At 43.6% G+C, this 14,818-nt stretch overlaps 43 non-coding genes and 23 pseudogenes across 43 annotated transcripts; all 66 read left to right on the forward strand.

Moving 5' to 3' along the window:
- Positions 1 to 47: 47 nt before the first annotated feature.
- LOC131716504 (5S ribosomal RNA) lies at positions 48 to 156 on the forward strand (annotated as a pseudogene).
- Positions 157 to 270: 114 nt separating this feature from the next.
- LOC131714498 (5S ribosomal RNA) lies at positions 271 to 379 on the forward strand (annotated as a pseudogene).
- Positions 380 to 493: 114 nt separating this feature from the next.
- Positions 494 to 612, forward strand: LOC131710617 (5S ribosomal RNA). Its single transcript, XR_009312500.1, has one exon. It is a non-coding gene; the product is annotated as a 5S ribosomal RNA (ribosomal RNA).
- A 100-nt stretch (positions 613 to 712) lies between these two features.
- LOC131712916 (5S ribosomal RNA) lies at positions 713 to 831 on the forward strand. Its single transcript, XR_009314803.1, has one exon. It is a non-coding gene; the product is annotated as a 5S ribosomal RNA (ribosomal RNA).
- Positions 832 to 931: 100 nt separating this feature from the next.
- LOC131712536 (5S ribosomal RNA) lies at positions 932 to 1,050 on the forward strand. The gene has a single exon (XR_009314427.1). It is a non-coding gene; the product is annotated as a 5S ribosomal RNA (ribosomal RNA).
- A 100-nt stretch (positions 1,051 to 1,150) lies between these two features.
- LOC131710423 (5S ribosomal RNA) lies at positions 1,151 to 1,269 on the forward strand. Its single transcript, XR_009312295.1, has one exon. It is a non-coding gene; the product is annotated as a 5S ribosomal RNA (ribosomal RNA).
- Positions 1,270 to 1,371: 102 nt separating this feature from the next.
- On the forward strand, positions 1,372 to 1,490 carry LOC131711918 (5S ribosomal RNA). Its single transcript, XR_009313807.1, has one exon. It is a non-coding gene; the product is annotated as a 5S ribosomal RNA (ribosomal RNA).
- Positions 1,491 to 1,604: 114 nt separating this feature from the next.
- LOC131710629 (5S ribosomal RNA) lies at positions 1,605 to 1,723 on the forward strand. The gene has a single exon (XR_009312511.1). It is a non-coding gene; the product is annotated as a 5S ribosomal RNA (ribosomal RNA).
- Positions 1,724 to 1,837: 114 nt separating this feature from the next.
- LOC131713588 (5S ribosomal RNA) lies at positions 1,838 to 1,956 on the forward strand (annotated as a pseudogene).
- Positions 1,957 to 2,070: 114 nt separating this feature from the next.
- Positions 2,071 to 2,189, forward strand: LOC131712847 (5S ribosomal RNA). Its single transcript, XR_009314735.1, has one exon. It is a non-coding gene; the product is annotated as a 5S ribosomal RNA (ribosomal RNA).
- A 113-nt stretch (positions 2,190 to 2,302) lies between these two features.
- Positions 2,303 to 2,421, forward strand: LOC131712929 (5S ribosomal RNA). The gene has a single exon (XR_009314816.1). It is a non-coding gene; the product is annotated as a 5S ribosomal RNA (ribosomal RNA).
- A 100-nt stretch (positions 2,422 to 2,521) lies between these two features.
- On the forward strand, positions 2,522 to 2,650 carry LOC131714337 (5S ribosomal RNA; annotated as a pseudogene).
- A 99-nt stretch (positions 2,651 to 2,749) lies between these two features.
- Positions 2,750 to 2,868, forward strand: LOC131720752 (5S ribosomal RNA). Its single transcript, XR_009319649.1, has one exon. It is a non-coding gene; the product is annotated as a 5S ribosomal RNA (ribosomal RNA).
- A 100-nt stretch (positions 2,869 to 2,968) lies between these two features.
- Positions 2,969 to 3,097, forward strand: LOC131712928 (5S ribosomal RNA; annotated as a pseudogene).
- A 100-nt stretch (positions 3,098 to 3,197) lies between these two features.
- On the forward strand, positions 3,198 to 3,316 carry LOC131712699 (5S ribosomal RNA). The gene has a single exon (XR_009314590.1). It is a non-coding gene; the product is annotated as a 5S ribosomal RNA (ribosomal RNA).
- A 114-nt stretch (positions 3,317 to 3,430) lies between these two features.
- Positions 3,431 to 3,549, forward strand: LOC131710640 (5S ribosomal RNA). The gene has a single exon (XR_009312522.1). It is a non-coding gene; the product is annotated as a 5S ribosomal RNA (ribosomal RNA).
- A 100-nt stretch (positions 3,550 to 3,649) lies between these two features.
- On the forward strand, positions 3,650 to 3,769 carry LOC131712201 (5S ribosomal RNA). Its single transcript, XR_009314094.1, has one exon. It is a non-coding gene; the product is annotated as a 5S ribosomal RNA (ribosomal RNA).
- A 100-nt stretch (positions 3,770 to 3,869) lies between these two features.
- LOC131710637 (5S ribosomal RNA) lies at positions 3,870 to 3,988 on the forward strand. The gene has a single exon (XR_009312519.1). It is a non-coding gene; the product is annotated as a 5S ribosomal RNA (ribosomal RNA).
- Positions 3,989 to 4,102: 114 nt separating this feature from the next.
- On the forward strand, positions 4,103 to 4,221 carry LOC131710651 (5S ribosomal RNA). The gene has a single exon (XR_009312533.1). It is a non-coding gene; the product is annotated as a 5S ribosomal RNA (ribosomal RNA).
- Positions 4,222 to 4,335: 114 nt separating this feature from the next.
- LOC131710662 (5S ribosomal RNA) lies at positions 4,336 to 4,454 on the forward strand. Its single transcript, XR_009312544.1, has one exon. It is a non-coding gene; the product is annotated as a 5S ribosomal RNA (ribosomal RNA).
- Positions 4,455 to 4,554: 100 nt separating this feature from the next.
- On the forward strand, positions 4,555 to 4,673 carry LOC131710673 (5S ribosomal RNA). Its single transcript, XR_009312555.1, has one exon. It is a non-coding gene; the product is annotated as a 5S ribosomal RNA (ribosomal RNA).
- A 114-nt stretch (positions 4,674 to 4,787) lies between these two features.
- Positions 4,788 to 4,896, forward strand: LOC131716439 (5S ribosomal RNA; annotated as a pseudogene).
- A 100-nt stretch (positions 4,897 to 4,996) lies between these two features.
- LOC131710684 (5S ribosomal RNA) lies at positions 4,997 to 5,115 on the forward strand. Its single transcript, XR_009312566.1, has one exon. It is a non-coding gene; the product is annotated as a 5S ribosomal RNA (ribosomal RNA).
- Positions 5,116 to 5,215: 100 nt separating this feature from the next.
- On the forward strand, positions 5,216 to 5,334 carry LOC131716008 (5S ribosomal RNA). The gene has a single exon (XR_009315394.1). It is a non-coding gene; the product is annotated as a 5S ribosomal RNA (ribosomal RNA).
- A 114-nt stretch (positions 5,335 to 5,448) lies between these two features.
- Positions 5,449 to 5,557, forward strand: LOC131715853 (5S ribosomal RNA; annotated as a pseudogene).
- Positions 5,558 to 5,671: 114 nt separating this feature from the next.
- Positions 5,672 to 5,790, forward strand: LOC131710695 (5S ribosomal RNA). The gene has a single exon (XR_009312577.1). It is a non-coding gene; the product is annotated as a 5S ribosomal RNA (ribosomal RNA).
- A 114-nt stretch (positions 5,791 to 5,904) lies between these two features.
- Positions 5,905 to 6,023, forward strand: LOC131716115 (5S ribosomal RNA). The gene has a single exon (XR_009315405.1). It is a non-coding gene; the product is annotated as a 5S ribosomal RNA (ribosomal RNA).
- A 98-nt stretch (positions 6,024 to 6,121) lies between these two features.
- LOC131713845 (5S ribosomal RNA) lies at positions 6,122 to 6,250 on the forward strand (annotated as a pseudogene).
- A 114-nt stretch (positions 6,251 to 6,364) lies between these two features.
- On the forward strand, positions 6,365 to 6,483 carry LOC131710202 (5S ribosomal RNA). The gene has a single exon (XR_009312071.1). It is a non-coding gene; the product is annotated as a 5S ribosomal RNA (ribosomal RNA).
- Positions 6,484 to 6,583: 100 nt separating this feature from the next.
- Positions 6,584 to 6,692, forward strand: LOC131714499 (5S ribosomal RNA; annotated as a pseudogene).
- Positions 6,693 to 6,806: 114 nt separating this feature from the next.
- LOC131715944 (5S ribosomal RNA) lies at positions 6,807 to 6,915 on the forward strand (annotated as a pseudogene).
- A 100-nt stretch (positions 6,916 to 7,015) lies between these two features.
- On the forward strand, positions 7,016 to 7,124 carry LOC131716446 (5S ribosomal RNA; annotated as a pseudogene).
- Positions 7,125 to 7,238: 114 nt separating this feature from the next.
- Positions 7,239 to 7,357, forward strand: LOC131710706 (5S ribosomal RNA). Its single transcript, XR_009312588.1, has one exon. It is a non-coding gene; the product is annotated as a 5S ribosomal RNA (ribosomal RNA).
- Positions 7,358 to 7,471: 114 nt separating this feature from the next.
- On the forward strand, positions 7,472 to 7,590 carry LOC131711766 (5S ribosomal RNA). The gene has a single exon (XR_009313654.1). It is a non-coding gene; the product is annotated as a 5S ribosomal RNA (ribosomal RNA).
- Positions 7,591 to 7,690: 100 nt separating this feature from the next.
- On the forward strand, positions 7,691 to 7,799 carry LOC131714500 (5S ribosomal RNA; annotated as a pseudogene).
- A 114-nt stretch (positions 7,800 to 7,913) lies between these two features.
- LOC131715945 (5S ribosomal RNA) lies at positions 7,914 to 8,022 on the forward strand (annotated as a pseudogene).
- A 106-nt stretch (positions 8,023 to 8,128) lies between these two features.
- Positions 8,129 to 8,247, forward strand: LOC131710717 (5S ribosomal RNA). Its single transcript, XR_009312599.1, has one exon. It is a non-coding gene; the product is annotated as a 5S ribosomal RNA (ribosomal RNA).
- A 114-nt stretch (positions 8,248 to 8,361) lies between these two features.
- Positions 8,362 to 8,480, forward strand: LOC131710729 (5S ribosomal RNA). The gene has a single exon (XR_009312610.1). It is a non-coding gene; the product is annotated as a 5S ribosomal RNA (ribosomal RNA).
- Positions 8,481 to 8,594: 114 nt separating this feature from the next.
- On the forward strand, positions 8,595 to 8,713 carry LOC131714100 (5S ribosomal RNA; annotated as a pseudogene).
- Positions 8,714 to 8,827: 114 nt separating this feature from the next.
- On the forward strand, positions 8,828 to 8,946 carry LOC131716224 (5S ribosomal RNA). Its single transcript, XR_009315416.1, has one exon. It is a non-coding gene; the product is annotated as a 5S ribosomal RNA (ribosomal RNA).
- Positions 8,947 to 9,046: 100 nt separating this feature from the next.
- LOC131712113 (5S ribosomal RNA) lies at positions 9,047 to 9,165 on the forward strand. The gene has a single exon (XR_009314002.1). It is a non-coding gene; the product is annotated as a 5S ribosomal RNA (ribosomal RNA).
- A 113-nt stretch (positions 9,166 to 9,278) lies between these two features.
- LOC131717531 (5S ribosomal RNA) lies at positions 9,279 to 9,397 on the forward strand. Its single transcript, XR_009316418.1, has one exon. It is a non-coding gene; the product is annotated as a 5S ribosomal RNA (ribosomal RNA).
- Positions 9,398 to 9,511: 114 nt separating this feature from the next.
- Positions 9,512 to 9,630, forward strand: LOC131714357 (5S ribosomal RNA; annotated as a pseudogene).
- A 114-nt stretch (positions 9,631 to 9,744) lies between these two features.
- On the forward strand, positions 9,745 to 9,863 carry LOC131713634 (5S ribosomal RNA; annotated as a pseudogene).
- Positions 9,864 to 9,963: 100 nt separating this feature from the next.
- LOC131711531 (5S ribosomal RNA) lies at positions 9,964 to 10,082 on the forward strand. Its single transcript, XR_009313417.1, has one exon. It is a non-coding gene; the product is annotated as a 5S ribosomal RNA (ribosomal RNA).
- A 100-nt stretch (positions 10,083 to 10,182) lies between these two features.
- LOC131711533 (5S ribosomal RNA) lies at positions 10,183 to 10,301 on the forward strand. The gene has a single exon (XR_009313419.1). It is a non-coding gene; the product is annotated as a 5S ribosomal RNA (ribosomal RNA).
- A 114-nt stretch (positions 10,302 to 10,415) lies between these two features.
- On the forward strand, positions 10,416 to 10,524 carry LOC131715424 (5S ribosomal RNA; annotated as a pseudogene).
- Positions 10,525 to 10,638: 114 nt separating this feature from the next.
- LOC131716332 (5S ribosomal RNA) lies at positions 10,639 to 10,757 on the forward strand. Its single transcript, XR_009315428.1, has one exon. It is a non-coding gene; the product is annotated as a 5S ribosomal RNA (ribosomal RNA).
- Positions 10,758 to 10,857: 100 nt separating this feature from the next.
- Positions 10,858 to 10,966, forward strand: LOC131714296 (5S ribosomal RNA; annotated as a pseudogene).
- Positions 10,967 to 11,066: 100 nt separating this feature from the next.
- On the forward strand, positions 11,067 to 11,185 carry LOC131714333 (5S ribosomal RNA; annotated as a pseudogene).
- A 114-nt stretch (positions 11,186 to 11,299) lies between these two features.
- On the forward strand, positions 11,300 to 11,418 carry LOC131710111 (5S ribosomal RNA). Its single transcript, XR_009311980.1, has one exon. It is a non-coding gene; the product is annotated as a 5S ribosomal RNA (ribosomal RNA).
- Positions 11,419 to 11,532: 114 nt separating this feature from the next.
- On the forward strand, positions 11,533 to 11,641 carry LOC131714502 (5S ribosomal RNA; annotated as a pseudogene).
- Positions 11,642 to 11,755: 114 nt separating this feature from the next.
- LOC131715575 (5S ribosomal RNA) lies at positions 11,756 to 11,864 on the forward strand (annotated as a pseudogene).
- Positions 11,865 to 11,978: 114 nt separating this feature from the next.
- LOC131716441 (5S ribosomal RNA) lies at positions 11,979 to 12,097 on the forward strand. Its single transcript, XR_009315439.1, has one exon. It is a non-coding gene; the product is annotated as a 5S ribosomal RNA (ribosomal RNA).
- Positions 12,098 to 12,211: 114 nt separating this feature from the next.
- Positions 12,212 to 12,330, forward strand: LOC131716549 (5S ribosomal RNA). Its single transcript, XR_009315450.1, has one exon. It is a non-coding gene; the product is annotated as a 5S ribosomal RNA (ribosomal RNA).
- A 100-nt stretch (positions 12,331 to 12,430) lies between these two features.
- Positions 12,431 to 12,549, forward strand: LOC131710738 (5S ribosomal RNA). Its single transcript, XR_009312620.1, has one exon. It is a non-coding gene; the product is annotated as a 5S ribosomal RNA (ribosomal RNA).
- A 100-nt stretch (positions 12,550 to 12,649) lies between these two features.
- On the forward strand, positions 12,650 to 12,768 carry LOC131713097 (5S ribosomal RNA). Its single transcript, XR_009314985.1, has one exon. It is a non-coding gene; the product is annotated as a 5S ribosomal RNA (ribosomal RNA).
- Positions 12,769 to 12,868: 100 nt separating this feature from the next.
- Positions 12,869 to 12,987, forward strand: LOC131710748 (5S ribosomal RNA). Its single transcript, XR_009312630.1, has one exon. It is a non-coding gene; the product is annotated as a 5S ribosomal RNA (ribosomal RNA).
- Positions 12,988 to 13,101: 114 nt separating this feature from the next.
- Positions 13,102 to 13,220, forward strand: LOC131710567 (5S ribosomal RNA). Its single transcript, XR_009312446.1, has one exon. It is a non-coding gene; the product is annotated as a 5S ribosomal RNA (ribosomal RNA).
- A 100-nt stretch (positions 13,221 to 13,320) lies between these two features.
- LOC131719071 (5S ribosomal RNA) lies at positions 13,321 to 13,439 on the forward strand. Its single transcript, XR_009317967.1, has one exon. It is a non-coding gene; the product is annotated as a 5S ribosomal RNA (ribosomal RNA).
- A 114-nt stretch (positions 13,440 to 13,553) lies between these two features.
- LOC131710568 (5S ribosomal RNA) lies at positions 13,554 to 13,672 on the forward strand. Its single transcript, XR_009312448.1, has one exon. It is a non-coding gene; the product is annotated as a 5S ribosomal RNA (ribosomal RNA).
- A 100-nt stretch (positions 13,673 to 13,772) lies between these two features.
- Positions 13,773 to 13,891, forward strand: LOC131719082 (5S ribosomal RNA). Its single transcript, XR_009317978.1, has one exon. It is a non-coding gene; the product is annotated as a 5S ribosomal RNA (ribosomal RNA).
- Positions 13,892 to 14,005: 114 nt separating this feature from the next.
- LOC131710758 (5S ribosomal RNA) lies at positions 14,006 to 14,124 on the forward strand. Its single transcript, XR_009312640.1, has one exon. It is a non-coding gene; the product is annotated as a 5S ribosomal RNA (ribosomal RNA).
- A 100-nt stretch (positions 14,125 to 14,224) lies between these two features.
- Positions 14,225 to 14,343, forward strand: LOC131711344 (5S ribosomal RNA). Its single transcript, XR_009313228.1, has one exon. It is a non-coding gene; the product is annotated as a 5S ribosomal RNA (ribosomal RNA).
- A 100-nt stretch (positions 14,344 to 14,443) lies between these two features.
- On the forward strand, positions 14,444 to 14,552 carry LOC131714503 (5S ribosomal RNA; annotated as a pseudogene).
- A 114-nt stretch (positions 14,553 to 14,666) lies between these two features.
- LOC131716357 (5S ribosomal RNA) lies at positions 14,667 to 14,775 on the forward strand (annotated as a pseudogene).
- Positions 14,776 to 14,818: the final 43 nt, after the last annotated feature.

The following is a 14,818-nucleotide window of genomic DNA, read 5'->3' on the forward strand; positions in this document are numbered from 1 at the left end:
ACCCCCAGCTCACTAAACATAAAAGTCATGAAAGCAGAAAAGCAATCGCCTGCGGCCACACCACCTTGAATAAGCCTGATCTCAGAAGCTAAGCAATGTTGGGCTTGGTTAGTACTTGGATGGGAGACCACCTGGGAATATCAACTGATGCAGGCATTACATTTTTGTAATTACATTTTACAATTGAAATGTGTGGAGGACAAAAGGAAATTTTGGAGGAATCCCCCCCAGCTCACAAAACATAAAAGTCATGAAAGCAGAAATGCAATCGCCTGCGGCCACACCACCTTGAATAAGCCTGATCTCAGAAGCTAAGCAATGTTGGGCTTGGTTAGTACTTGGATGGGAGACCACCTGGGAATATCAAGTGCTGCAGGCATTACATTTTTGTAATTACATTTTACAATTGAAATGTGTGGAGGACAAAAGGAAATTTTGGAGGAATCACCCCCAGCTCACTAAACATAAAAGTCATGAAAGCAGAAATGCAATCGCCTGCGGCCACACCACCTTGAATAAGCCTGATCTCGTCTGATCTCAGAAGCTAAGCAATGTTGGGCTTGGTTAGTACTTGGATGGGAGACCACCTGGGAATATCAAGTGCTGCAGGCATTACATTTTACAATTGAAATGTGTGGAGGACAAAAGGAAATTTTGGAGGAATCACCCCCAGCTCACTAAACATAAAAGTCATGAAAGCAGAAATGCAATCGCCTGCGGCCACACCACCTTGAATAAGCCTGATCTCGTCTGATCTCAGAAGCTAAGCAATGTTGGGCTTTGCTAGTACTTGGATGGGAGACCACCTGGGAATATCAAGTGCTGCAGGCATTACATTTTACAATTGAAATGTGTGGAGGACAAAAGGAAATTTTGGAGGAATCACCCCCAGCTCACTAAACATAAAAGTCATGAAAGCAGAAATGCAATCGCCTGCGGCCACACCACCTTGAATAAGCCTGATCTCGTCTGATCGCAGAAGCTAAGCAATGTTGGGCTTGGTTAGTACTTGGATGGGAGACCACCTGGGAATATCAAGTGCTGCAGGCATTACATTTTACAATTGAAATGTGTGGAGGACAAAAGGAAATTTTGGAGGAATCACCCCCAGCTCACTAAACATAAAAGTCATGAAAGCAGAAATGCAATCGCCTGCGGCCACACCACCTTGAATGAGCCTGATCTCGTCCGATTTCAGAAGCTAAGCAATGTTGGGCTTGGTTAGTACTTGGATGGGAGACCACCTGGGAATATCAAGTGCTGCAGGCATTACATTTTACAATTGAAATGTGTGGAGGACAAAAGGAAAATTTTTTAGGAATCACCCCCCAGCTCACTAAACATAAAAGTCATGAAAGCAGAAATGCAATCGCCTGCGGCCACAACACTTTGAATAAGCCTGATCTCGTCTGATCTCAGAAGCTAAGCAATGTTGGGCTTGGTTAGTACTTGGATGGGAGACCACCTGGGAATATCAAGTGCTGCAGGCATTACATTTTTGTAATTACATTTTACAATTGAAATGTGTGGACGACAAAAGGAAATTTTGGAGGAATCACCCCCAGCTCACTAAACATAAAAGTCATGAAAGCAGAAAGGCAATCGCCTGCGGCCACACCACCTTGAATAAGCCTGATCTCGTCTGATCTCAGAAGCTAAGCAATGTTGGGCTTGGTTAGTACTTGGATGGGAGACCACCTGGGAATATCAAGTGCTGCAGGCATTACATTTTTCTAATTACATTTTACAATTGAAATGTGTGGAGGACAAAAGGAAATTTTGGAGGAATCACCCCCAGCTCACTAAACATAAAAGTCATGAAAGCAGAAATGCAACCGCCTGCGGCCACACCACCTTGAATAAGCCTGATCTCGTCTGATCTCAGAAGCTAAGCAATGTTGGGCTTGGTTAGTACTTGGATGGGAGTCCAGCTGGGAATATCAAGTGCTACAGGCATTACATTTTTGTAATTATATTTTACAATTGAAATGTGTGGAGGACAAAAGGAAATTTTGGAGGAATCACCCCCAGCTCACTAAACATAAAAGTCATGAAAGCAGAAACGCGATAGCCTGCGGCCACACCACATTGAATAAGCCTGATCTCGTCAGATCTCATAAGCTTAGCAATGTTGGGCTTGGTTAGTACTTGGATGGGAGACCACCTGGGAATATCAAGTGCTGCAGGCATTACATTTTTGTAATTACATTTTACAATTGAAATGTGTGGAGGACAAAAGGAAATTTTGGAGGAATCACCCCAGCTCACTAAACATAAAAGTCATGAAAGCAGAAATGCAATTGAATGCGGCCACACCACCTTGAATAAGCCTGATCTCGTCTGATCTCAGAAGCTAAGCAATGTTGGGCTTGGTTAGTACTTGGATGGGAGACCACCTGGGAATATCAAGTGCTGCAGGCATTACATTTTACAATTGAAATGTGTGGAGGACAAAAGGAAATATTGGAGGAATCATCCCCAGCTCACTAAACATAAAAGTCATGAAAGCAGAAATGCAATCGCCTGCGGCCACACCACCTTGAATAAGCCTGATCTCGCCTGATCTCGTCTGATCTCAGAAGCTAAGCAATGTTGGGCTTGGTTAGTACTTGGATGGGAGACCACCTGGGAATATCAAGTGCTGCAGCATTACATTTTACAATTGAAATGTGTGGAGGACAAAAGGAAATTTTGGAGGAATCACCCCCAGCTCACTAAACATAAAAGTCATGAAAGCAGAAATGCAATCGCCTGCGGCCACACCACCTTGAATAAGCCTGATCTCGTCTGATCTCAGAAGCTAAGCAATGTTGGGCTTGGTTAGTACTTGGATGGGAGACCACATGGGAATATCAAGTGCTGCAGGCAATTCATTTTACAATTGAAATGTGTGGAGGACAAAAGGAAATTTTGGAGGAATCACCCCCCGCTCACTAAACATAAAAGTCATGAAAGCAGAAATGCAATCGCCTGCGGCCACACCACCTTGAATAAGCCTGATCTCACCTGATCTCGTCTGATCTCAGAAGCTAAGCAATGTTGGGCTTGGTTAGTACTTGGATGGGAGACCACCTGGGAATATCAAGTGCTGCAGGCATTACATTTTACAATTGAAATGTGTGGAGGACAAAAGGAAATTTTGGAGGAATCACCCCCAGCTCACTAAACATAAAAGTCATGAAAGCAGAAATGCAATCGCCTGCGGCCACACCACCTTGAATAAGCCTGATCTCGTCTGATCTCAGAAGCTAAGCAATGTTGGGCTTGGTTAGTACTTGGATGGGAGACCACCTGGGACTATCAAGTGCTGCAGGCATTACATTTTTGTAATTACATTTTACAATTGAAATGTGTGGAGGCCAAAAGGAAATTTTGGAGGAATCACCCCCAGCTCACTAAACATAAAAGTCATGAAAGCAGAAATGCAATTGCCTGCGGCCACACCACCTTGAATAAGCCTGATCTCGTCTGATCTCAGAAGCTAAGCAATGTTGGGCTTGGTTAGTACTTGGATGGGAGACCACCTGGGAATATCAAGTGCTGCAGGCATTACATTTTACAATTGAAATGTGTGGAGGACAAAAGGAAATTTTGGAGGAATCACCCCCAGCTCACTAAACATAAAAGTCATGAAAGCAAAAATGCAATCGCCTGCGGCCACACCACCTTGAATAAGCCTGATCTCGTCTGATCTCAGAAGCTAAGCAATGTTGGGGCTTGGTTAGTACTTGGATGGGAGACCACCTGGGAATATCAAGTGCTGCAGGCATTACATTTTACAATTGAAATGTGTGGAGGACAAAAGGAAATTTTGGAGGAATCACCCCCAGCTCACTAAACATAAAAGTCATGAAAGCAGAAATGCAACCGCCTGCGGCCACACCACCTTGAATAAGCCTGATCTCGTCTGATCTCAGAAGCTAAGCAAAGTTGGGCTTGGTTAGTACTTGGATGGAAGACCACCTGGGAATATCAAGTGCTGCAGGCATTACATTTTTGTAATTACATTTTACAATTGAAATGTGTGGAGGACAAAAGGAAATTTTGGAGGAATCACCCCCAGCTCCCTAAACATAAAAGTCATGAAAGCAGAAATGCAATCGCCTGCGGCCACACCACCTTGAATAAGCCTGATCTCGTCTGATCTCAGAAGCTAAGCAATGTTGGGCTTGGTTAGTACTTGGATGGGAGACCACCTGGGAATATCAAGTGCTGCAGGCATTACATTTTTGTAATTACATTTTACAATTGAAATGTGTGGAGGACAAAAGGAAATTTTGGAGGAATCACCCCCAGCTCCCTAAACATAAAAGTCATGAAAGCAGAAATGCAATCGCCTGCGGCCACACCACCTTGAATAAGCCTGATCTCGTCTGATCTCAGAAGCTAAGCAATGTTGGGCTTGGTTAGTACTTGGATGGGAGACCACCTGGGAATATCAAGTGCTGCAGGCATTACATTTTACAATTGAAATGTGTGGAGGACAAAAGGAAATTTTGGAGGAATCACCCCCAGCTCACTAAATATAAAAGTCATGAAAGCAGAAATGCAATCGCCTGCGGCCACACCACCTTGAATAAGCCTGATCTCGTCTGATCTCAGAAGCTAAGCAATGTTGGGCTTGGTTAGTACTTGGATGGGAGACCACCTGGGAATATCAAGTGCTGCAGGCATTACATTTTTGTAATTACATTTTACAATTGAAATGTGTGGAGGACAAAAGGAAATTTTGGAGGAATCACCCCCAGCTCACTAAACATAAAAGTCATGAAAGCAGAAATGCAATCGCCTGCGGCCACACCACCTTGAATAAGCCTAATCTCCGAAGCTAAGCAATGTTGGGCTTGGTTAGTACTTGGATGGGAGACCACCTGGGAATATCAAGTGCTGCAGGCATTACATTTTACAATTGAAATGTGTGGAGGCCAAAAGGAAATTTTGGAGGAATCACCCCCAGCTCACTAAACATAAAAGTCATGAAAGCAGAAATGCAATCGCCTGCGGCCACACCACCTTGAATAAGCCTGATCTCGTCTGATCTCAGAAGCTAAGCAATGTTGGGCTTGGTTAGTACTTGGATGGGAGACCACCTGGGAATATCAAGTGCTGCAGGCATTACATTGTACAATTGAAATGTATGGAGGACAAAAGGAAATTTTGGAGGAATCACCCCCAGCTCACTAAACATAAAAGTCATGAAAGCAGAAATGCAATCGCCTGCGGCCACACCACCTTGAATAAGCCTGATCTCGTCTGATCTCAGAAGCTAAGCAATGTTGGGCTTGATTAGTACTTGGATGGGAGACCACCTGGGAATATCAAGTGCTGCAGGCATTACATTTTTGTAATTACATTTTACAATTGAAATGTGTGGAGGCCAAAAGGAAATTTTGGAGGATTCACCCCCAGCTCACTAAACATAAAAGTCAAGAAAGCAGAAATGCAATCGCCTGCGGCCACACCACCATGAATAAGCCTGATCTCAGAAGCTAAGCAATGTTGGGCTTGGTTAGTACTTGGATGGGAGACCACCTGGGAATATCAAGTGCTGCAGGCATTACATTTTTGTAATTACATTTTACAATTGAAATGTGTGGAGGACAAAAGGAAATTTTGGAGGAATCACCCCCAGCTCACTAAACATAAAAGTCATGAAAGCAGAAATGCAATCGCCTGCGGCCACACCACCTTGAATAAGCCTGATCTCGTCTGATCTCAGAAGCTAAGCAATGTTGGGCTTGGTTAGTACTTGGATGGGAGACCACCTGGGAATATCAAGTGCTGCAGGCATTACATTTTTGTTATTACATTTTACAATTGAAATGTGTGGAGGACAAAAGGAAATTTTGGAGGAATCACCCCCAGCTCACTAAACATAAAAGTCATGAAAGCAGAAATGCAATCGCCTGCGGCCACACCACCTTGAATAAGCCTGATCTCGTCTGATCTCAGAAGCTAAGCAATGTTGGGCTTGATTAGTACTTGGATGGGAGACCACCTGGGAATATCAAGTGCTGCAGGCATTACATTTTACAATTGAAATGTGTGGGACAAAAGGAAATTTTGGAGGAATCACCCCCAGCTCACTAAACATAAAAGTCATGAAAGCAGAAATGCAACCGCCTGCGGCCACGCCACCTTGAATAAGCCTGATCTCGCCTGATCTCGTCTGATCTCAGAAGCTAAGCAATGTTGGGCTTGGTTAGTACTTGGATGGGAGACCACCTGGGAATATCAAGTGCTGCAGGCATTACATTTTTGTAATTACATTTTACAATTGAAATGTGTGGAGGACAAAAGGAAATTTTGGAGGAATCACCCCCAGCTCACTAAACATAAAAGTCATGAAAGCAGAAATGCAATCGCCTGCGGCCACACCACCTTGAATAAGCCTGATCTCGTCTGATCTCAGAAGCTAAACAATGTTGGGCTTGGTTAGTACTTGGATGGGAGACCACCTGGGAATATCAAGTGCTGCAGGCATTACATTTTACAATTGAAATGTGTGGAGGACAAAAGGAAATTTTGGAGGAATCACCCCCAGCTCACTAAACATAAAAGTCATGAAAGCAGAAATGCAATCGCCTGCGGCCACACCACCTTGAATAAGCCTGATCTCAGAAGCTAAGCAATGTTGGGCTTGGTTAGTACTTGGATGGGAGACCACCTGGGAATATCAAGTGCTGCAGGCATTACATTTTTGTAATTACATTTTACAATTGAAATGTGTGGAGGACAAAAGGAAATTTTGGAGGAATCACCCCCAGCTCACTAAACATAAAAGTCATGAAAGCAGACATGCAATCGCCTGCGGCCACACCACCTTGAATAAGCCTGATCTCCGAAGCTAAGCAATGTTGGGCTTGGTTAGTACTTGGATGGGAGACCACCTGGGAATATCAAGTGCTGCAGGCATTACATTTTACAATTGAAATGTGTGGAGGCCAAAAGGAAATTTTGGAGGATTCACCCCCAGCTCACTAAACATAAAAGTCAAGAAAGCAGAAATGCAATCGCCTGCTACCACACCACCTTGAATAAGCCTGATCTCAGAAGCTAAGCAATGTTGGGCTTGGTTAGTACTTGGATGGGAGACCACCAGGGAATATCAAGTGCTGCAGGCATTACATTTTTGTAATTACATTTTACAATTGAAATGTGTGGAGGACAAAAGGAAATTTTGGAGGAATCACCCCCAGCTCACTAAACATAAAAGTCATGAAAGCAGAAATGCAATCGCCTGCGGCCACACCACCTTGAATAAGCCTGATCTCGTCTGATCTCAGAAGCTAAGCAATGTTGGGCTTGGTTAGTACTTGGATGGGAGACCACCTGGGAATATCAAGTGCTGCAGGCATTACATTTTTGTAATTACATTTTACAATTGAAATGTGTGGAGGACAAAAGGAAATTTTGGAGGAATCACCCCCAGCTCACTAAACATAAAAGTCATGAAAGCAGAAATGCAATCGCCTGCGGCCACACCACCTTGAATAAGCCTGATCTCGTCTGATCTCAGAAGCTAAGCAATGTTTGGCTTGATTAGTACTTGGATGGGAGACCACCTGGGAATATCAAGTGCTGCAGGCATTACATTTTACAATTGAAATGTGTGGAGGACAAAAGGAAATTTTGGAGGAATCACCCCCAGCTCACTAAACATAAAAGTCATGAAAGCATAAATGCAATCGCCTGCGGCCACACCACCTTGAATAAGCCTGATCTCAGAAGCTAAGCAATGTTGGGCTTGGTTAGTACTTGGATGGGAGACCACCTGGGAATATCAAGTGCTGCAGGCATTACATTTTTGTAATTACATTTTACAATTGAAATGTGTGGAGGACAAAAGGAAATTTTGGAGGAATCACCCCCAGCTCACTAAACATAAAAGTCATGAAAGCAGAAATGCAATCGCCTGCGGCCACACCACCTTGAATAAGCCTGATCTCCGAAGCTAAGCAATGTTGGGCTTGGTTAGTACTTGGATGGGAGACCACCTGGGAATATCAAGTGCTGCAGGCATTACATTTTTGTAATTACAATTGAAATGTGTGGAGGACAAAAGGAAATTTTGGAGGAATCACCCCCAGCTCACTAAACATTAAGTCATGAAAGCAGAAATGCAATCGCCTGCGGCCACACCACCTTGAATAAGCCTGATCTCGTCTGATCTCAGAAGCTAAGCAATGTTGGGCTTGGTTAGTACTTGGATGGGAGACCACCTGGGAATATCAAGTGCTGCAGGCATTACATTTTTGTAATTACATTTTACAATTGAAATGTGTGGAGGACAAAAGGAAATTTTGGAGGAATCACCCCCAGCTCACTAAACATAAAAGTCATGAAAGCAGAAATGTAATCGCCTGCGGCCACACCACCTTGAATAAGCCTGATCTCGTCTGATCTCAGAAGCTAAGCAATGTTGGGCTTGGTTAGTACTTGGATGGGAGACCACCTGGGAATATCAAGTGCTGCAGGCATTACATTTTTGTAATTACATTTTACAATTGAAATGTGTGGAGGACAAAAGGAAATTTTGGAGGAATCACCCCCAGCTCACTAAACATAAAAGTCATGAAAGCAGAAATGCAATCGCCTGCGGCCACACCACCTTGAATAAGCCTTATCTCGTCTGATCGCAGAAGCTAAGCAATGTTGGGCTTGGTTAGTACTTGGATGGGAGACCACCTGGGAATATCAAGTGCTGCAGGCATTACATTTTTGTAATTACATTTTACAATTGAAATGTGTGGAGGACAAAAGGAAATTTTGGAGGAATCACCCCCAGCTCACTAAACATAAAAGTCATGAAAGCAGAAATGCAATCGCCTGCGGCCACACCACCTTGAATAAGCCTGATCTCGTCTGATCTCAGAAGCTAAGCAATGTTGGGCTTGATTAGTACTTGGATGGGAGACCACCTGGGAATATCAAGTGCTGCAGGCATTACATTTTACAATTGAAATGTGTGGAGGACAAAAGGAAATTTTGGAGGAATCACCCCCAGCTCACTAAACATAAAAGTCATGAAAGCAGAAATGCAATCGCCTGCGGCCACACCACCTTGAATAAGCCTGATCTCGTCTGATCTCAGAAGCTAAGCAATGTTGGGCTTGGTTAGTTCTTGGATGGGAGACCACCTGGGAATATCAAGTGCTGCAGGCATTACATTTTTGTAATTATATTTTACAATTGAAATGTGTGGAGGACAAAAGGAAATTTTGGAGGAATCACCCCCAGCTCACTAAACATAAAGTCATGAAAGCAGAAATGCAATCGCCTGCGGCCACACCACCTTGAATAAGCCTGATCTCATCTGATCTCAGAAGCTAAGCAATGTTGGGCTTGGTTAGTACTTGGATGGGAGACCACCTGGGAATATCAAGTGCTGCAGGCATTACATTTTTGTAATTACATTTTACAATTGAAATGTGTGGAGGACAAAAGGAAATTTTGGAGGAATCACCCCCAGCTCACTAAACATAAAAGTCATGAAAGCAGAAATGCAATCGCCTGCGGCCACACCACCTTGAATAAGCCTTATCTCGTCTGATCGCTGAAGCTAAGCAATGTTGGGCTTGGTTAGTACTTGGATGGGAGACCACCTGGGAATATCAAGTGCTGCAGGCATTACATTTTTGTAATTACATTTTACAATTGAAATGTGTGGAGGACAAAAGGAAATTTTGGAGGAATCACCCCCAGCTCACTAAACATAAAAGTCATGAAAGCAGAAATGCAATCGCCTGCGGCCACACCACCTTGAATAAGCCTGATCTCGTCTGATCTCAGAAGCTAAGCAATTTTGGGCTTGGTTAGTTCTTGGATGGGAGACCACCTGGGAATATCAAGTGCTGCAGGCATTACATTTTACAATTGAAATGTGTGGAGGACAAAAGGAAATTTTGGAGGAATCACCCCCAGCTCCCTAAACATAAAAGTCATGAAAGCAGAAATGCAATCGCCTGCGGCCACACCACCTTGAATAAGCCTGATCTCGCCTGATCTCAGAAGCTAAGCAATGTTGGGCTTGGTTAGTACTTGGATGGGAGACCACCTGGGAATATCAAGTGCTGCAGGCATTACATTTTACAATTGAAATGTGTGGAGGACAAAAGGAAATTTTGGAGGAATCACCCCCAGCTCACTAAACATAAAAGTCATGAAAGCAGAAATGCAATCGCCTGCGGCCACACCACCTTGAATAAGCCTGATCTCGCCTGATCTCAGAAGCTAAGCAATGTTGGGCTTGGTTAGTACTTGGATGGGAGACCACCTGGGAATATCAAGTGCTGCAGGCATTACATTTTTGTAATTACATTTTACAATTGAAATGTGTGGAGCACAATAGGAAATTTTGGAGGAATCACCCCCAGCTCACTAAACATAAAAGTCATGAAAGCAGAAAAGCAATCGCCTGTGGCCACACCACCTTGAATAAGCCTGATCTCAGAAGCTAAGCAATGTTGGGCTTGGTTAGTACTTGGATGGGAGACCACCTGGGAATATCAAGTGCTGCAGGCATTACATTTTTGTAATTACATTTTACAATTGAAATGTGTGGAGGACAAAAGGAAATTTTGGAGGAATCACCCCCAGCTCACTAAACATAAAAGTCATGAAAGCAGAAATGCAATCGCCTGCGGCCACACCACCTTGAATAAGCCTGATCTCGTCTGATCTCAGAAGCTAAGCAATGTTGGGCTTGATTAGTACTTGGATGGGAGACCACCTGGGAATATCAAGTGCTGCAGGCATTACATTTTACAATTGAAATGTGTGGAGGACAAAAGGAAATTTTGGAGGAATCACCCCCAGCTCACTAAACATAAAAGTCATGAAAGCAGAAATGCAATCGCCTGCGGCCACACCACCTTGAATAAGCCTGATCTCAGAAGCTAAGCAATGTTGGGCTTGATTAGTACTTGGATGGGAGACCACCTGGGAATATCAAGTGCTGCAGGCATTACATTTTACAATTGAAATGTGTGGAGGACAAAAGGAAATTTTGGAGGAATCACCCCCAGCTCACTAAACATAAAAGTCATGAAAGCAGAAATGCAATCCCCTGCGGCCACACCACCTTGAATAAGCCTGATCTCGTCTTATTTCAGAAGCTAAGCAATGTTGGGCTTGGTTAGTACTTGGATGGGAGACCACCTGGGAATATCAAGTGCTGCAGGCATTACATTTTTGTAATTACATTTTACAATTGAAATGTGTGGAGGACAAAAGGAAATTTTGGAGGAATCACCCCCAGCTAACTAAACATAAAAGTCATGAAAGCAGAACTGCAATCGCCTGTGGCCACACCACCTTGAATAAGCCTGATCTCGTCTGATCTCAGAAGCTAAGCAATGTTGGGCTTGGTTAGTACTTGGATGGGAGACCACCTGGGAATATCAAGTGCTGCAGGCATTACATTTTTGTAATTACATTTTACAATTGAAATGTGTGGAGGACAAAAGGAAATTTTGGAGGAATCACCCCCAGCTCACTAAACATAAAAGTCATGAAAGCAGAAATGCAATCGCCTGCGGCCACACCACCTTGAATAAGCCTGATCTCAGAAGCTAAGCAATGTTGGGCTTGGTTAGTACTTGGATGGGAGACCACCTGGGAATATCAAGTGCTGCAGGCATTACATTTTTGTAATTACATTTTACAATTGAAATGTGTGGAGGACAAAAGGATATTTTGGAGGAATCACCCCCAGCTCACTAAACATAAAAGTCATGAAAGCAGAAATGCAATCGCCTGCGGCCACACCACTTTGAATAAGCCTGATCTCCGAAGCTAAGCAATGTTGGGCTTGGTTAGTACTTGGATGGGAGACCACCTGGGAATATCAAGTGCTGCAGGCATTACATTTTTGTAATTACATTTTACAATTGAAATGTGTGGAGGACAAAAGGAAATTTTGGAGGAATCACTCCCAGCTCACTAAACATAAAAGTCATGAAAGCAGAAATGCAATCGCCTGCGGCCACACCACCTTGAATAAGCCTGATCTCGTCTGATCTCAGAAGCTAAGCAATGTTGGGCTTGATTAGTACTTGGATGGGAGACCACCTGGGAATATCAAGTGCTGCAGGCATTACATTTTTGTAATTACATTTTACAATTGAAATGTGTGGAGGACAAAAGGAAATTTTGGAGGAATCACCCCCAGCTCACTAAACATAAAAGTCATGAAAGCAGAAATGCAATCGCCTGCGGCCACACCACCTTGAATAAGCCTGATCTCGTCTGATCTCAGAAGCTAAGCAATGTTGGGCTTGATTAGTACTTGGATGGGAGACCACCTGGGAATATCAAGTGCTGCAGGCATTACATTTTACAATTGAAATGTGTGGAGGACAAAAGGAAATTTTGGAGGAATCACCCCCAGCTCACTAAACATAAAAGTCATGAAAGCAGAAATGCAATCGCCTGCGGCCACACCACCTTGAATAAGCCTGATCTCGTCTGATCTCAGAAGCTAAGCAATGTTGGGCTTGGTTAGTACTTGGATGGGAGACCACCTGGGAATATCAAGTGCTGCAGGCATTACATTTTACAATTGAAATGTGTGGAGGCCAAAAGGAAATTTTGGAGGAATCACCCCCAGCTCACTAAACATAAAAGTCATGAAAGCAGAAATGCAATCGACTGCGGTCTCACCACCTTGAATAAGCCTGATCTCGTCTGATCTCAGAAGCTAAGCAATGTTGGGCTTGGTTAGTACTTGGATGGGAGACCACCTGGGAATATCAAGTGCTGCAGGCATTACATTTTACAATTGAAATGTGTGGAGGACAAAAGGAAATTTTGGAGGAATCACCCCCAGCTCACTAAACATAAAAGTCATGAAAGCAGAAATGCAATCGCCTGCGGCCACACCACCTTGAATAAGCCTGATCTCGTCTGATCTCAGAAGCTAAGCAATGTTGGGCTTGGTTAGTACTTGGATGGGAGACCACCTGGGAATATCAAGTGCTGCAGGCATTACATTTTTGTAATTACATTTTACAATTGAAATGTGTGGAGGACAAAAGGAAATTTTGGAGGAATCACCCCCAGCTCACTAAACATAAAAGTCATGAAAGCAGAAATGCAATCGCCTGCGGCCACACCACCTTGAATAAGCCTGATCTCGTCTGATCTCAGAAGCTAAGCAATGTTGGGCTTGGTTAGTACTTGGATGGGAGTCCACCTGGGAATATCAAGTGCTGCAGGCATTACATTTTACAATTGAAATGTGTGGAGGACAAAAGGAAATTTTGGAGGAATCACCCCCAGCTCACTAAACATAAAAGTCATGAAAGCAGAAATGCAATCGCCTGCGGCCACACCACCTTGAATAAGCCTGATCTCGTCAGATCTCAGAAGCTAAGCAATGTTGGGCTTGGTTAGTACTTGGATGGGAGACCACCTGGGAATATCAAGTGCTGCAGGCATTACATTTTTGTAATTACATTTTACAATTGAAATGTGTGGAGGACAAAAGGAAATTTTGGAGGAATCACCCCCAGCTCACTAAACATAAAAGTCATGAAAGCAGAAATGCAATCGCCTGCGGCCACACCACCTTGAATAAGCCTGATCTCGTCTGATCTCAGAAGCTAAGCAATGTTGGGCTTGGTTAGTACTTGGATGGGAGTCCACCTGGGAATATCAAGTGCTGCAGGCATTACATTTTACAATTGAAATGTGTGGAGGACAAAAGGAAATTTTGGAGGAATCACCCCCAGCTCACTAAACATAAAAGTCATGAAAGCAGAAATGCAATCGCCTGCGGCCACACCACCTTGAATAAGCCTGATCTCGTCAGATCTCAGAAGCTAAGCAATGTTGGGCTTGGTTAGTACTTGGATGGGAGACCACCTGGGAATATCAAGTGCTGCAGGCATTACATTTTTGTAATTACATTTTACAATTGAAATGTGTGGAGGACAAAAGGAAATTTTGGAGGAATCACCCCCAGCTCACTAAACATAAAAGTCATGAAAGCAGAAATGCAATCGCCTGCGGCCACACCACCTTGAATAAGCCTGATCTCGTCTGATCTCAGAAGCTAAGCAATGTTGGGCTTGGTTAGTACTTGGATGGGAGACCACCTGGGAATATCAAGTGCTGCAGGCATTACATTTTACAATTGAAATGTGTGGAGGACAAAAGGAAATTTTGGAGGAATCACCCCCAGCTCACTAAACATAAAAGTCATGAAAGCAGAAATGCAATCGCCTGCGGCCACACCACCTTGAATAAGCCTGATCTCGTCTGATCTCAGAAGCTAAACAATGTTGGGCTTGGTTAGTACTTGGATGGGAGACCACCTGAGAATATCCAGTGCTGCAGGCATTAAATTTTACAATTGAAATGTGTGGAGGACAAAAGGAAATTTTGGAGGAATCACCCCCAGCTCACTAAACATAAAAGTCATGAAAGCAGAAATGCAATCGCCTGCGGCCACACCACCTTGAATAAGCCTGATCTCAGAAGCTAAGCAATGTTGGGCTTGGTTAGTACTTGGATGGGAGACCACCTGGGAATATCAAGTGCTGCAGGCATTACATTTTTGTAATTACATTTTACAATTGAAATGTGTGGAGGACAAAAGGAAATTTTGGAGGAATCACCCCCAGCTCACTAAACATAAAAGTCATGAAAGCAGAAATGCAATCGCCTGCGGCCACACCACCTTGAAAAAGCCTGATCTCACAAGCTAAGCACTGTTGGGCTTGGTTAGTACTTGGATGGGAGACCACCTGGGAATATCAAGTGCTGCAGGCATTACATTTTACAATTGAAATGTGTGGAGGACAAAAGGAAATTT

The sequence above is a fragment of the Acipenser ruthenus genome, chromosome 44 (genome assembly GCF_902713425.1).
Source record: "Acipenser ruthenus chromosome 44, fAciRut3.2 maternal haplotype, whole genome shotgun sequence".
NCBI classification, from domain to species: domain Eukaryota; kingdom Metazoa; phylum Chordata; class Actinopteri; order Acipenseriformes; family Acipenseridae; genus Acipenser; species Acipenser ruthenus.